The sequence below is a fragment of the Phaseolus vulgaris genome, chromosome 3 (genome assembly GCF_000499845.2).
Source record: "Phaseolus vulgaris cultivar G19833 chromosome 3, P. vulgaris v2.0, whole genome shotgun sequence".
In the NCBI taxonomy this organism is placed as follows: Eukaryota; Viridiplantae; Streptophyta; class Magnoliopsida; order Fabales; family Fabaceae; genus Phaseolus; species Phaseolus vulgaris.
Window position 1 is genome coordinate 1768314 of NC_023757.2, and position 16293 is coordinate 1784606.

Below are 16293 nucleotides of genomic sequence, written 5' to 3' on the forward strand. Positions count from 1 at the left end.
ACTATGTTCCAAGGATAGAACAAATACCTCTAACAAGGCTATCAGACTGTGAAGCTTCAGCTCCACCAATAGCAAAAACTCTGCCAACAACTTTGGGTTTTTTATTACTATTTTGTTGTACTTGCTGCACTCCGCCAAAATTTGGAGCTACCAATTGGACACGACAGTCTTTTGTTGCATGACCATACCTGTGACATCTATCACATGTCACATTTGACACTGGATGAGGGAAAAATCTAACAACATGTGGCCCACCGCATCTAAAACATCTGGAACTAGGTGGTGATTTAGAACTGGGTCTTCCACTGCTATGAGATTGAGGTTTGAAATAAGGTTTCTTTCTATCTTCATATTTAGGCATGCTCTTAGAAGGTCCTCCCACTTAAGGCTTAGCAAGTATGCTACTATTTTTCAAACTCTCCAATACTTTTGCTTTCTCCACTAGAGCAAGGAAATCTCTAATGGATATAGGAATCACCACTTCTTTAAGTTCTTGCTTCAATCCAAACTCAAATTTTCTACATCTCCAAGCCTCAGTCATGGTCTGGGTGTAGAATCTTGCTAGGTGTTTGAACCTAGTAGCGTATTCAGTGACTGAAAGATTTCTTTGTTCCAACTGCATGAATTCAATTTCTTTTGCATACCTGACACTATCAGGAAAATACTCCTCCAGGAATCTTACTTTAAAGTTCTCCCAAGTGGCATCTTCTCCTTTGTCTTCCATCATTTGCTTCATGCCTATCCACCAAAACTCAGCTTCTTCAATAAGCATATAAATGGCATAAGATAACTTTCTCTCTTTAGGGCATTGAGTAGCTTCAAATATTCTTTCTATGTCTCTCAACCACTGGTCTGTTCCATCTGGATTTACCTTGCCATTAAATTTGGGTGGATTGTGTCTTAGAAAATCCTCCAGACTAAAGGTATGGGGTTGTTGATGAAGTTGAGATGCTTCTGCTGCTAATCTAGTTGTTTCTAATTGATGAAGGGCGGCCTGATGTTGTTGTGCAATAGTAGCACTCTGTTGTTGCAAGGTTGTTGCCATCATCTCTATTGCCCGAGCTAAGTTGGGCATATCTACTGGTGGAGGAGTAGGTGGTCTACGTGTCATCTTCTAAGCACGTAAAGAATTGGGTTCGAAATTACTAAAAATTTCCAACTACATCTTTAAGACAAATTAACTTCAAAGAAATAATCATACGAAACAGGTAAAAAAAATAAATCAAACTTATCTCTAAAATGTACTCTAGCTACTTAGAATTAAGATAGAAAATAATCTTGATCTAGTCATGAGTGTGCACCATCACCACTCTATCAAGATTCTTTTCATTCTTAATACTTTCATCTTTATTCATAACAATTAACTTGACTCGAACACAAACAAAATTTCAAGAAAAACAACTTTATCAAACATCTTATTAGAAACTTTTAACTAAGTTTTGAGGCTAGACTTAAACAAAAATCTACACGCTGGAAAAACAGAATAAACCCACTACCCTCAGGTTATCCTAAGGATGAACTGCTCTGATACCATTAAATGTAACACCCCATAATTTACATATAACTATTACAATATCAGTTATACCAGTTTCTATACAAACTTGGAGTTTTTCAAAACATTCCTAATACATGATTAGGATTTATAGAAATACAAATATTTACATTAAAAAAATATTTGAACTAAATTGATACAAAACTTATTTAAATTGTATAATGAAATTTTTTATTTTTTATATTGAATTATTATATTAATTTAATTAAAAAAACTATATTACTCTTAAATAAGTTTATTTAAATTGAACTGAATTATAACACTTGAGATGTAAAAATATATTTTGAAATAAAATATCTACAGATAATAATTCAAACAATGTATATGCTAACGTAATTTAAAATTATTAAATAAAATTTAATTCATTAAAATTGTGATGTAATAAAACACAATTTACCTTCACATAATTCTCTCATATTAATTTGATTTTATAATATTTTAATTTATCTCATATTAGAACAATTTATATTAATTCAATTTCATAATAGTTTGATTTATTTATTTTAATAAAACTCATGAAAGGAATACCAATTTCAATTCAATCTATCTATTTTCGTATTCATAGATGACTTGTAATCATCCTTTGAAAAACTTTAAGATGAATGTCTGACTCCATCTTTTGATATTACATATTTTTATGTTTACAAACACAAGCACCATCTCTGCAAAAAACACCTGCTCCACCACATTTCATAAATGGAATGAAGGGAACACAATTTTTGTCGGTAAAACACTGAGATGAATCAACCATTCCACCCTTCAACATTGGTATCTTTGAGAATGAAAGACCTGCAAAATTCATTAAAAAGATTTTAGTATAAGAAGATATGAGAAAAATATTACATACAACATGGAAGAAATAATTATAGAACAAATAACAAATACATAATAGTCAATTTATATTCAATTATGTTCTCTCATATTAATTAAATTTTATAATATTTTCATTTATCTCATATTAATTTAATTTTATAATAGTTTAATTTATTTATTTTAATAAAACTCATGAAAGTATTACTAATTTTAATTCAATCTATCTCTATTCTTATTCATAAATGAGTTGTAATCTTCCTTTGAAAAACATTAAGATGAATATCTGACTCCATATTTTGATATTACATACTTTTGTGTTTACAAACACAAGCACCATCTCTGCAAAAAACACCTGCTCCACCACATTTCATAAATGGAACGAAGGGAACACAATTTTTATCGGTAAAACACTGAGATGAATCAACCATTTCACCCTTCTGCATTGGTATCTTTGAGAATGAAAGACCTGCAAAATTCATTAAATGATTTTAGTATAAGAAGATATGAGAAAAATATTACATACAACATGGAAGAAATAATTATAGAACAAATAACAAATACATAATAGTCAATTTATATTCAATTATGTTCTCTCATATTAATTCAATTTTATAATTTTAATTTATCTCATATTAATTTAATTTTATAATAGTTTAATTTATTTATTTTAATAAAACTCATGAAAGTATTACTAATTTTAATTCAATCTATCTCTATTCTTATTCATAAATGAGTTGTAATCTTCCTTTGAAAAATATTAAGATGAATATCTGACTCCATCTTTTGATATTACATACTTTTGTGTTTACAAACACAAGCACCATCTCTGCAAAAAACACCTGCTCCACCACATTTCATAAATGGAACGTAGGGAACACAATTTTTATCGGTAAAACATTGAGATGAATCAACCATTCCACCCTTCTCCATTGGTATCTTTGAGAATGAAAAACCTACAAAATTCATTAAATGATTTTAGTATAAGAAGATATGAGAAAAATATTACATAGAACATGGGACAAATAATTATAGAACAAATACACACCATGAAAGGCTTCCATGGCAATAATGAAGAACAAAAAGACTAATTTCAATGAACCCTTTGACATATCTTCTAGGTTGTAGCCTTGGGATACAAGATTGAAATTTTGTGAGTGAAGAAAAATACAAAATTTGAAACTCAATTTATCTAAATAGAGCAAAATTGGGTTTTTTCATGGTATGTACTATTGATCGTTTTGAATATTTATAGTAGAGGGTAGACTTGAAACTAATTGAAAGAAACGTTATACATATAATTTAAGTGTGAATCAAATATTAAAATTTAAATTAAATGTGTAAGATTTGTTTGAATTAGTGTTGTAAGCATGTATTTATGTATGCTTTTATTAAAACAAGTTTTGAGGGTTTAATTCTTCTTTGCCTGGTTGAACAAATTCATAACAACTAAAAGTTTTGTTAACAAATATATTTATATTTATGAAATTATAAAAATAATGGAGTAAATGTATATTATTTAAATAGGAAAGTAATCTTCTTAATGTATAAAACACATCATTTATAATTTATTGAGTTTTAAAAAACTACATAAAAATAAATTAATGTAATTTATGAGATATTAATATTATATAATTTATAATAAAAGATTAAATAAAGTATAAGAATCTCATAAATATAGATATCTTGTTTTATAAAAAAATTACTGTTATAGGACTATGAGTATATATAAAATTCTCTTATATGGTAAAATAAAGAATTATAATGTGAATTTGAATAATTAAAATAATTTATAAAATATAAATATTATATATATATATATATATATATATATTAGGCTTGTTTATTTTTTGAGAGAGTAATTTTCTTTGTTAATATCTATATGAATAAAAAAATATTATTGTAATCATTATTATGTAAAATTATTATACTTTACCTTCAATTGACTTAATGTCAATTATCAAATAAACATATATGTAATATACATATATTGAAAATTTTTTTATGTAGGCAAATATTTGAATGAATTGTGGTTATATCTTAATTAAATGATAAGATATTCATAATTACCACAACAAAATAGAATCGTTTAATTATTAGGTTTTGAAAAAAAAAAATGATAGATTATATGATAAAAATGTGTTTTTCATTTTCCTTTTTCATCCTTTACATTCAAAAATTGTGTTTTCAAATTCAAATTTTTAGTTTGAAATTTAAAAACTGTGTTTTCTAGTTTTTTTTTTAAATTCAAATTTTCAGTTTAAAATTAAAAAAGTTTTATTTTTAAATTTAAATTTATCTTACAAGAAATCGTCTTTATTTTTTTTTCTAGTTAGAGGAAACTTTGTTAAAGTAGAAGATCACACATTTTCACAATAACATTGGGCTCATCACATTGCCTAAATAATGTAACCCCCTCCCTGGTAAACACAACAATGGACACCCTCCTCCCTCACATAATTTTCTCTCTCGATCCCAACTTTCTTCTCTCCCATCTCTCTTAATTTTGTCTCCTAATTTCCATGTATTTTAGAATATTATCACACCATGTTGTAGTTGAGGAGTTAATGAACATTTATACCTGAACGGATTCTCAAACAGAGTAAGTTCATATTTGCTCTAAAGATCCTTTATTCTCTGTTTTTCCTTAGAATTTAGTCATCAATCTTGGTGGAGTTAGTTGAGATAAGTAATTCTCTAAACTTATTCTACTATATACTGAAATTCTGTTCTATTTATATAACTTGCATTAGGCCCTTATATTTTGAAGCTTATCGTGAGAAACTAAAATTTCAGATGTGGCTTGGAAAGCAATCAATTAAGGTAAGGGAAATTAACTTTAACTTTCAATAGTATCATAGACTAGAATATCTAAATGTGGAGGGGATATCGTCATAATATTCAATTTCTTTTGCAGGGATGTTGTTTGTTTATATATTGTTTAAACTTGTAGAAATATTAGATTTTGATGGGTTAGAATTTAAATATATTTTTTTATGTTAAATTGATTTTTGAATGTTGTATATCGCATTTTGAGTGATACTATATGATGAAGATTGTATGGGATTGAAGTCATACATTTGGGATAATATATGGACAAATGTTTGTTTGTGTATTAAGTATTGATGCCTATGTATAGACTAAGATATTAGGTGGTGAGAAGTTAATGAGAAAGTTCATGCACAAAATGACATATGAGATGCACGACTTGGATTGTATTGTAACTTAGTTCAGTGTTGTCCTAAGTTTAAAAATGATGTAGTGATCCAAACATAATCAAATTTTTGTATGAGTTTAATTAAGATGAAATGATCAATATTCTTAACCAATCCATAAAAATTAATGACAAAATCACAAGAAACAAAAAATAATAAAGAATCTTTAAAATAAACATGTACTTACTTTATCTAAAAAGTAAAAATTTGATCAATTAAAAATATCCTATAAAAAAATGTAAAGAAAAAAACAAAATAGAAAGAAAAAAGAAACGTTAAAGTTTCAACACTTTAATTATGACATATTAAATATAATAATTTTCATGATTATTTATTTAATATATTTATTAAAAATACTTGAAGTTTTATTCTTTTAAGGATTATGTATAATATATTAGTAGATTGCATTAAATAAGTGTGATTTCTAAAAAATAGTTAATGGAACACCCCAAAAATACATTTAACTATTACAATACAAGTTCTACATATTTATATACAAGCTTAGAGTTTTTCAAAACATTTATAATACATGATTATGACTCATAAAAATACAAATATTTACAATTCATAGTTTAAAACAAAACTCTAAAGCCTTTTAGATTCTCCCGTACCTGTATGATCATTTGCTATGCTTATGTACATAGTACAGTCGTCACAGTTCATACACAAGCAAACACATGTAAGGGTAAGCTATCAAAATAAAGTTCTGACACACGAAAATATAAGTAAGATAGCTAATTTGATTAGTAATTCATAATTAAATTAGTTCCTTTTTTACTGAAACACAGTCATACAAAATCCAAATATCAATCACAATAATTCGATTTCATTCCAATCCACAGTACATTGATTTCATTTCAATCATATTGACTTTACATAGATTCATTTGCCTCACATCGTTTCAACCCTCAGTACCTTTGATTTCAAGCCAATCATAGTGATTGCATATGAATATATCGTCTTTCGAAAGACTCATTAATCAAATTGTGGCCACATAAATACATTTGTTTCACAGTACCTTGATTTCCTTTCAATCCCCAATACTTTTTTTATTTCATTTCAATCAGTGATAACATATGGATTTATTCTCTTTTGGAAGACTCATTAAGTATGCCTTTACTAGAGACTAATATCTAATATACTCCAATTGGATTCGTATGAGTTTAAACATCCATATCGTGTGACTACAAGCGGTCACAATGTGTATGAAGTCCCTCGTCATCTTCTCACCAACTGATACCCTAGTCTATGTGACTTAGATCATCAGTGAAGCTAGATGATCTTTGTTCATAGACTTTTAATACTTAATGTACCAAAACACAACATCTCATACATTACCTCGAATGTATAACATCAAGTTCATGCAAATTTCATCAATCACATACGGCACATGTCATTCACATACAACACATCATTCACATATAACACACATCATTCACATACAATGCATATCAATCACTCATACATACATCATTTAAGATTTCTCAAATCAATTACATGTATATTTCAAATTCATACTCATATAAACTCATAATCAAATTTAGTTTAACTAACTTTATAACCTAACATGCATACAATTACTAGATTAACTTATTATTTAAATCAACTATCCAAGGTTCTATATAAAAAAAAATAGATAACTTCCCTTACCTGTAATTTCTTATCTGATGAAAATTCTACCTCAAACAAGGGAATCATTCCAAAATTCAGTAACCTAGAGCAAGTTATTCACACATTAACAAATTTTAGTTTGAGAGAAACATTTTTCTCAATTGGTTTCACACGGGTTGATGACTAAATCATAAAGAAAAACAAAGAATAAGATATCTTTAAAGTAAAAATGAACTTACTATGTTTGAAAATCTAATTGGATAGAAATGTAGCTTGACTTCTCAACTATTGCAGGGTGTGATCAAATTTTGAAATAAATGATTTATGGAAGAGAAATTGAAGAGAAAAGGGAAAGAAGAGAAGTTGGGAAAGAGAAAGGATAAAAGCTATGGAGGTATGTTGCTTTTTCTTTACGTGCGGTTACAATTAACCTATTTTATTATTTTACATTCAAAAAATTGTTAAATAGAAACTAAATCATTATATAAAAACTAATACCTTAACTAAGTTAAATACTATTTTATAGACTAAAAAATTAGTTAAAAAAACCTGTATCTAAAGTGATTATAAACTAATTTATAATTTTTTTATTAATAAAAAACTAATATAAATATCAATAATTTTATAATTTATAAAATAGTATATAATTTGGACAATGTAGTAACTAATTATTTCTTATCTTTAATTTTTTATTTTTTTAAAAGCTTTCATGTTAGGCATCACTATGCAACTTAGCTACACTGACATTTCAAGTAACAACAATCATTTGTCATTACATGAAAAAATTATTATTAAAAAAATACAAAAAATATGGAAGGACTAGACCAAAACCCATATGTTAACAAAAACAATACATAGGTAGACTACACCTATTCATAAAGAATTTTAAGAACAAACTAGATGGAAATCTATGATGCCAATAAAATGATTCTCTATGAATAAATATTAAATTAGCCAACTTATCAGCACACGCATTCTCTTCGCGGAAAATATGAGTAACCCTAAACCTAATTTTTTCATAGTAATTAAAACAAGTATTCCATCAATTAAAAAACATCAACGAAACATTAGTCATAATAGTAATATTATAGTATATTAAATAATGTATTTATTACACTTACATCAAACAAAACTTTTGCACCGTTTACATTACTACCTCGTTGTCGTTTTCTATGTTGCCATTAATAAGGACTTCATACTCTCCTATAAATAATCAAGGTATGACTCACCAAATTTATCATAACAAACATTTGAACTTCAAATTTCATCATCATATTTTGAGACTGTAGCCTGAAAAACTATGTTGAAGAGTTCATTCATATTAACATTTTTGTTCCTAATTCTTGCCATGGTAGTTTTTCATGGTATTTGTTTTCTTTTTATCTATTTTTTCTGATTTTTTTTTCTTTCTGTTATCTACTTGTATTAAAAGCATATAATTATGTTTGTAGGGCATTCATTTTCGAAGGAACCAAACAAGGGAAATGATGTAGTCATAGCTCCATGTCAATCAAAGAAGGATTGTCTTCGCAATATTCGTTTTCTACCTTGCAATGCATCAGTAGTTAAATGTATCAATGGAATTTGTGCTTGTAATCCTAAAAACGAAAACCCAGGTATTTAATTTTTTTATTTTTTTATAATTAAATATGATATATTAATATAAAAATTAAACAGATATATAATATTTGTAGTGTGAAATCGTCTTCAGATCCTATTTATTCGGATTTCAAAAGTTGCAAAATGCTAATGGTATTGTAAATTAATATTAAGTCATTCTAACCAATTTTTAATTATTTGATATATAATATTTCATTCCAATAATTTAATGTTATTGTATCTTGTGGTCAGATCGTCGAATGAAAAATTATCAAAAGGATAAATTCAAACAGTAGTTCTATATATTTTCTATTTATTTATTTTTTAACATTAAAATTATTCAATTTTGAAGGTGCTTTGTTTTCAAGGGAAGGAATAAGAGATGGAGAAGTGAACGATTCTAGTTAAAGAATCATTTTAAACAAATGTGTTTTAAGGTTGTAAGATGAAAGGACTCTCATTATAGAGAATAATATTATGAACGTATATGGTTGAGGTTTGAAATTTAAAAAATTGAATAATAAATCAAAAGTGTATATATATATATATATATTCTAAATGACAATGTGGGATGAACTTTATGAGCTAGTACATGGCTCGTTAAGGAAAAAAAAAGAATTGAATGGACTATTTCAATGCGCGTTGGTATATATATATATATATATATATTCTAAATGACAATGTGGGATGAACTTTATGAGCCGGTCCACGACTCGTTAAGGAAAAAAAAGAATGGGATGAACTATTTATTTCAATGCGCGTTGGTCCATTTAGATGTGTCTTGCAGAATTCGCACTTCGAGCAGGTAGGTTAGGTTTGCATATCATAAAATCTATAAATTTCTTTTTTTTGCACTGCATAATTTTTCCATGCAATCTCATATTTTCAAAAATTGTAAAGTTATTAATGCCAAATTCTATAATCCAAAATTTAAATTTGTATTATGGAATGTGCAATCTAAAATATTGCACAATCCGAAACACAATTTTTTTTTCCAAATTCTATAACCTGAAAAATCTATGAATTACACATTTTGAAATTAAAGAAAAAACGTTCAATGAAAAATGTCAAAAGGTAATTTAAATATTTTTTGAAATATAAGATGCTAGATGAAAGACATGTAGGTAAAGGAAGAAACTTTCCTCAATCCTAACACCTTCAAGAATTTTGATAATGATTTTTTAATATTTAATAATTTTGTTGCCTTTCTAAAATGCATACATTTTTTAGATTTCAATGCACTAGGGAAACCTTAATTTTTTATAATAAAATTTAAATATAGTACTATATATTATTTTTTAAATTAAAAAGTAATCATGTATCCTACATGTATTAGCTTAAAAAGTGTATATATTTCATGAAATATTTTATTAGTAAATTTATTAATACAATTAAATTTCAAATTTTGTTAAAAATCATAATATCATAATAATTTTTTTTACTCATATCTTATTATGCATGTATTGTAAGAATAAAAATGTAAAACAATTTACCTAATTTATCAAACTAAAAATAAATAAATAATTTATTTAAAATTTATATTTAAGAATAATTTTTTATTAATTACAAAATTTATGCGGACTAATCCACAAACTTACGACCGAGCTATTATGCATGGCGGACCAATCCACCTTATCATCCCTACCAACTCTCACTTCAAAGTCAAATAAAACACTTAGAATGGATTAATGAGAAGGAGATGTATTTTTATTATTTAAATGTTACTTATAACATATTGTGTAAATCTAATAGATGATCTATACTGAGTATGGAGTGTTTCAAAATATTTAGATAAATACAAGTCATTTACAATAAAAAAAAAAACTAATGAAAAGTTTATTTTCTTTCATATGTTTTTTCACCTATATTAACATTTACTCATATACATAATACAATTCATCACACAATAATAATTCATAACACAATAAGAAAAAATAAAAATAACTTTTTAAATAGGTATTATAATTAAGTAATATATTTACACATGTTCAGATATACATAAATAAAATTCACTTACTTGAAGAATAATTTTCTATTTAATTCACTTTAATTCATTCTCATGCAATATCATGAGTTCCGTAATTCTCACTTCCTTAACTTTGTTAATATATTTAACTCTTACTACTATTCAATCATTAGTTATTTAATGTATTAATATCATTTTAGATATTAAAAATTATTACTATTTAAATTAATTTTATTGATGAATAATTTTTAAATCTTATTAATTAATTAGATATCAATTTAGAAACTATTTATTAATAATAAAAATTATTTTTTATAATAATGTTTTTAAAATAATATATAATTTAGTTAATATAATAAACTAATTTTTATCTTTAAATTTAATTTTTATTTAATGATTTTTTTATAGTGTCTATTTAAATAATCACTACAAAAATATCAGTATTATCTACGAATTTTTATCTACGGATTCAAATCCGTAGGTAAATTCAACATAAACTACGAATATTATCCACAGACAACATTACTTACGGATATTACCCATAAATTCTAAATTCGTAGATAAATTCAGCATTACCTACTAATTATTACTTACGAAACTTATTACTTACAAACTTTTACATATAGATCTCTATTACCTACCAACTTTTACCCACGAACTATCACCCACGAATCTCTATTATCTACCAACTATTATCATAATAATTATATACATAATATTAATATTATTATAATATAAATAACTATAAAATCATAATTAATATTCATAAATAATAATAATCATAACTAATAAGTATACATATTATTAATATTATAAAATTAATAATATTAATATAATAATATTATTAGTAATATTAATAATAATAATATTAGTAATATTAATAGTACTAATGATATTAATAATATAAAAAAAATATTAGTAATAATAACATTAATAATATAAATACTATTAATAAAAATATTAATAAAATTAATATTTTTTATAATATTAATAATAATAACACTACTTATAATGTTTAATAATATTAATAATATTTAATAATATGCACAATATTTAATAATATTAATAATATGCATAATATTTAATAATATTAATAATATGTATAATATTTAATAATATTTAACAATATTAATATTATTTAACAATATTAATAATATTTAATAATAGTAATAATATAGTATTTAATAATATTAATAGTATTTAATAGTAATAATATTTAATAAAATTAATGATATTAAATATATGAATAATGTTATTAATTTTTATTTTATGAATTATATTAATATCTAATAATTATAATAATAATCATAACAATAAAACTTGACTTATGTCATGGTTAAAACTTCTGACATTCTTCAAGAGATTTGACTTCTAGTCCCTGTGTAGTGTAGATTATAACATGAATAAATATATACTACAATTATTAATATATATATATATATAATAGTTGTTAAAATAATAATCTATAATTTATAATAATATAATATCATTAGTAAAAAATTACTTTAATTGGTATACAAACTTCTTTAGAAATTACCTTCAAATATTACTTGTATAAGTGGAGAGCATCTCTAAATGTCATGTCTTAAATCTTGATGTAAAAAATATTTTTTACAAATTAATTTCTAAAAGAAAAGAGATCTTACTTAATAATTACGTGTTGTCCTAACCTTCCATGGAGGTTGAAAAAAAATATTTTTAAAAAATAATTATTAAATTAAAAGCTAACATTAAGATATAATTTATTTAAATAAAAAATTCCTTATATCTACCTATTCATATTCATATTTTATCCATAAATATATTTAAAATTATAACATTTTGAATATCATAATTATCTTATATGGAATAAAAGAGAAGAAAGAAGAATAAATACATTGTTTTAGGTAATCCTTATCAAAAGTGACATTAAATATCAATACTTACGTATTTTGAACTTTCGAACTTACAGAATAACACGTGTTATCAATTTGGTATTTATTTTTGAAAATTCTACATAATCATTCCTTTATTTGATTTATACACTTTAAATTTAATTCAGTATTAATGACTTTCATATTCTTATTATACAAAAGCTATATTGATTATTTATCACATTATATCTTTATTTTTATTTACCCCTATTACAAAATCTTACCAAATTACTAATTAATACTTACAATTTTCATTAAAAAAGTTCAATGCTAATTTTACTTTATTTTATTTTATAATCTTTAATTAAAAAAAAAATTCTACATAGTTATTCCTATATTTGATTACTGAATAGTAAAAATGTTCATATTAAAAAAAGAAAATAGATATATTTTGTTGTATTAATCACTTTTATATATTTCAACATGAACCATACATATGTTCATTGCTCATAATATTATTATTCCATGACTGAGTTTGAAGCATAGAACCCTAAAATACATTTATTTAAAAAGTTTACATAAGTAAAATCATTCACTTCTCTTATAAGTTTATAGGTTCCCTTCAAGACAAATTACTTGCAAAATTGAATAATTTGAATGTTAATGAAAATAAATAAATAAAATAATAAAATAAAGGGTTTAATGAGGAAGAGATAAGTGAGTAATAAATAATGAAAATTAAAATACCTTCATTTTGATCTAATGATTACAAACGCAGTAACCATTTGAACACTTAACAACTGATGCTCCACAAGGAAGAGCACGAATGTTGCGAAGACAGTCTTGCTTTGTTTGACATGCAACCACAACTATGTCACTTCCCTCTCTGTTTTCTTCCATCGAAAATGAATGCCCTACAAAACATACAATTTCATGTTTTTAAACCATTTTTTTTATCATCAAAGAATAAATAAAATAAATGAGACACTTCATTGGTGTTCCAACTCTTATACAAAAAAACTCAGACCAAATTTTTTAACACCCAACTAATTGAAGATTCAACATACTCTACAAAAACATCAACAAGAGTGATATAGACATGACAAGACTGATATAGGCATGATTAGATATGATCATAATACAATTACATCATCCTTCCAAAGAAAATACGTTCTCACAAAATACGACAGAATAAATACCACATACACCATTGTCCAACAATTAAATAGATTTTTTGCGAGCGAGAAAAAATAAATCAGACACCCAAAAACCATAAATATTAAACAAAACCTGCAATAATGCAACAAAAATTAACTTTCATTGATGAAAGGATAAATGAATATACCATTACAAACTTCCATGGCAAGAATTTCAAACACAACTGCCAATACTAAACTCTTCTTCGACATATCTTCTCCAACCTTCAATCTCAATATATGATTATCAAATTTAAAGCTGAGAACTTTGTATGTATGATAATTGTGTGCTTCTTATACTCAAACTTTGTCCTATTTATACAATAGGAAAAGATTATTTTAATATTAAAAAATATTATAAAAGATGTTAGGCATCACTATGCAACTTAGCTAGACTGACACTTCAAGTAACAATAATCATGTGTCATTACATGAAAAAAGTATTATTAAAAAAAAATACAAAAAATATGGGACCAAAACCCATATGTTAACAAAAATGATACATAGATACACTACTCATATTTATAAAGAATTCTAAGAACAAACTAAATGAAAGCCTATGATACTAATGAAATGATTCTCTATGAATAAATCTTAAATTAGTCAATTTATCAGCACACGCATCCCCTTCATGAAAAGTATGAGTAATCCTAAACCTAATTTTTCTATAATAATTAAAACAAGTATTTCATCAATTACAAAACATTAATGAAACATTAATACTAATATTAATGTTATAGTATATTAAATAATGTATTTATTACACTTACATCAAACAAAACTTTTGCACCATTTACATTACTACTTCGTTGTCGTTTTCTATGTTGCCATTAATAAGAACTTCATACTCTCCTATAAATAATCAAGCTAGACTGACACTTCAAGTAACAACAATCATGTACCATTACATGAAAAAAGTATTATTAAAAAAAATACAAAAAATATGGGACCAAAACTCATATGTTAACAAAAATGATACATAGATACACTACACATATTCATAAAGAATTCTAAGAACAAACTAAATGAAAGCCTATGATACTAATGAAATGATTCTCTATGAATAAATCTTAAATTAGTCAACTTATCAGCACACGCATCCCCTTCACGAAAAGTATGAGTAATCCTAAACCTAATTTTTCTATAATAATTAAAACAAATATTTCATCAATTACAAAACATTAATGAAACATTAATACTAATATTAATGTTATAGTATATTAAATAATGTATTTATTACACTTACATCAAACAAAACTTTTGCACCATTTACATTACTACTTCATTGTCGTTTTCTATGTTGCCATTAATAAGAACTTCATACTCTCCTATAAATAATCAAGCTATGACACACCAAAATTATCATAACAAAATCTGAACTTCAAATTTCATCATCATATTTTGAGATTGTAGCCTGAAAAAACATGTTGAAGAGTTCATTCATATTAACATTTTTGTTCCTAATTCTTACCATGAAAGTTTGCTATGGTATTTCTTTTGTTTACCTTTTCTTTCTGAATTTCTTTTGTTTATTTCTATTATCTACTTGTATTAAAAGCATATAATTATGTTTGTAGGGCATTCATTTTCGATGGAACCAAACAAGGGAAGCGATATAGTTGTAGTTGCTTGTCAATCAAAGAAGGATTGTCTTCGCAATATTCGTGCTCTACCTTGCAGTGCATCAGTAGTTAAGTGTATCAATGGATATTGTTCTTGTAATCGTAAAAACGAAAACTCAGGTATTTTATTTTTATTTTATTTTTTTATAATTGAATATTATATATTAATATACAAATTAAACATATATATAATATTTGTAGTGTGACATCGTCTTCAGATCCTATTTATTCAGATTTCAAAAGTTGCAAAATGTTAATGGTATTGTAGATTAATATTAAGTCATTCTAACAAGTTTTTAATTATTTGATTTATAATATTACATTCCAATAATTTAATGTTGTTGTATCTTGTGGTTAGATCGTCGAATGAAAATTTATCAAAAACGTAAATTCAAACAGTAGTTCTATATATTTTCTACTTATTTATTTTTTTAACATTAAAATTATTCAATTTTGCAGGTGCTTTGTTTTCAAGGGAAGGAATAAGAGATGGAGAAGTGAATGATTCTAGTTAAAGAATCATTTTAAACAAGTGTGTTTTCAGGTTGTAAGATGAAAGGACTCTCATCATAGGAGAATAATATTGTGAACGTATATGGTTGACGTTTGAAATATATAAAATTGAATAATAAATTAAAAGTGTTTATTTTCTCCGCATATATATACTCTAAAAAATAAAAATAACAATGTGGGATGAAGTCTATGAGCAGGTCCACGGCTTGCTAAGGAAAAAAAAACAGGATAAATTGTCTATTTCAACACGTGTTTGTCCATTTAGATATATCCTGCATAATTCATAGTTCGTCAAAACTGCATATCTTAAAATCTATAAATTTCTTTTTGCACTCTATAATTTTTTCATGCAATCT

The 16293-nt window shown here is 25.0% G+C and overlaps 2 long non-coding RNA genes across 2 annotated transcripts; both read left to right on the forward strand.

The window, feature by feature from the left end:
• The first annotated feature begins 8431 nt into the window (after positions 1-8431).
• On the forward strand, positions 8432-9316 carry LOC137805740 (uncharacterized). Its single transcript, XR_011080225.1, has 3 exons — positions 8432-8552; positions 8640-8804; positions 9140-9316. It is a non-coding gene; the product is annotated as an uncharacterized lncRNA (long non-coding RNA).
• Positions 9317-15155: 5839 nt separating this feature from the next.
• LOC137805741 (uncharacterized) lies at positions 15156-16078 on the forward strand. The gene is made up of 3 exons (XR_011080226.1): positions 15156-15290; positions 15380-15544; positions 15884-16078. It is a non-coding gene; the product is annotated as an uncharacterized lncRNA (long non-coding RNA).
• The last annotated feature ends 215 nt before the right edge of the window (positions 16079-16293 follow it).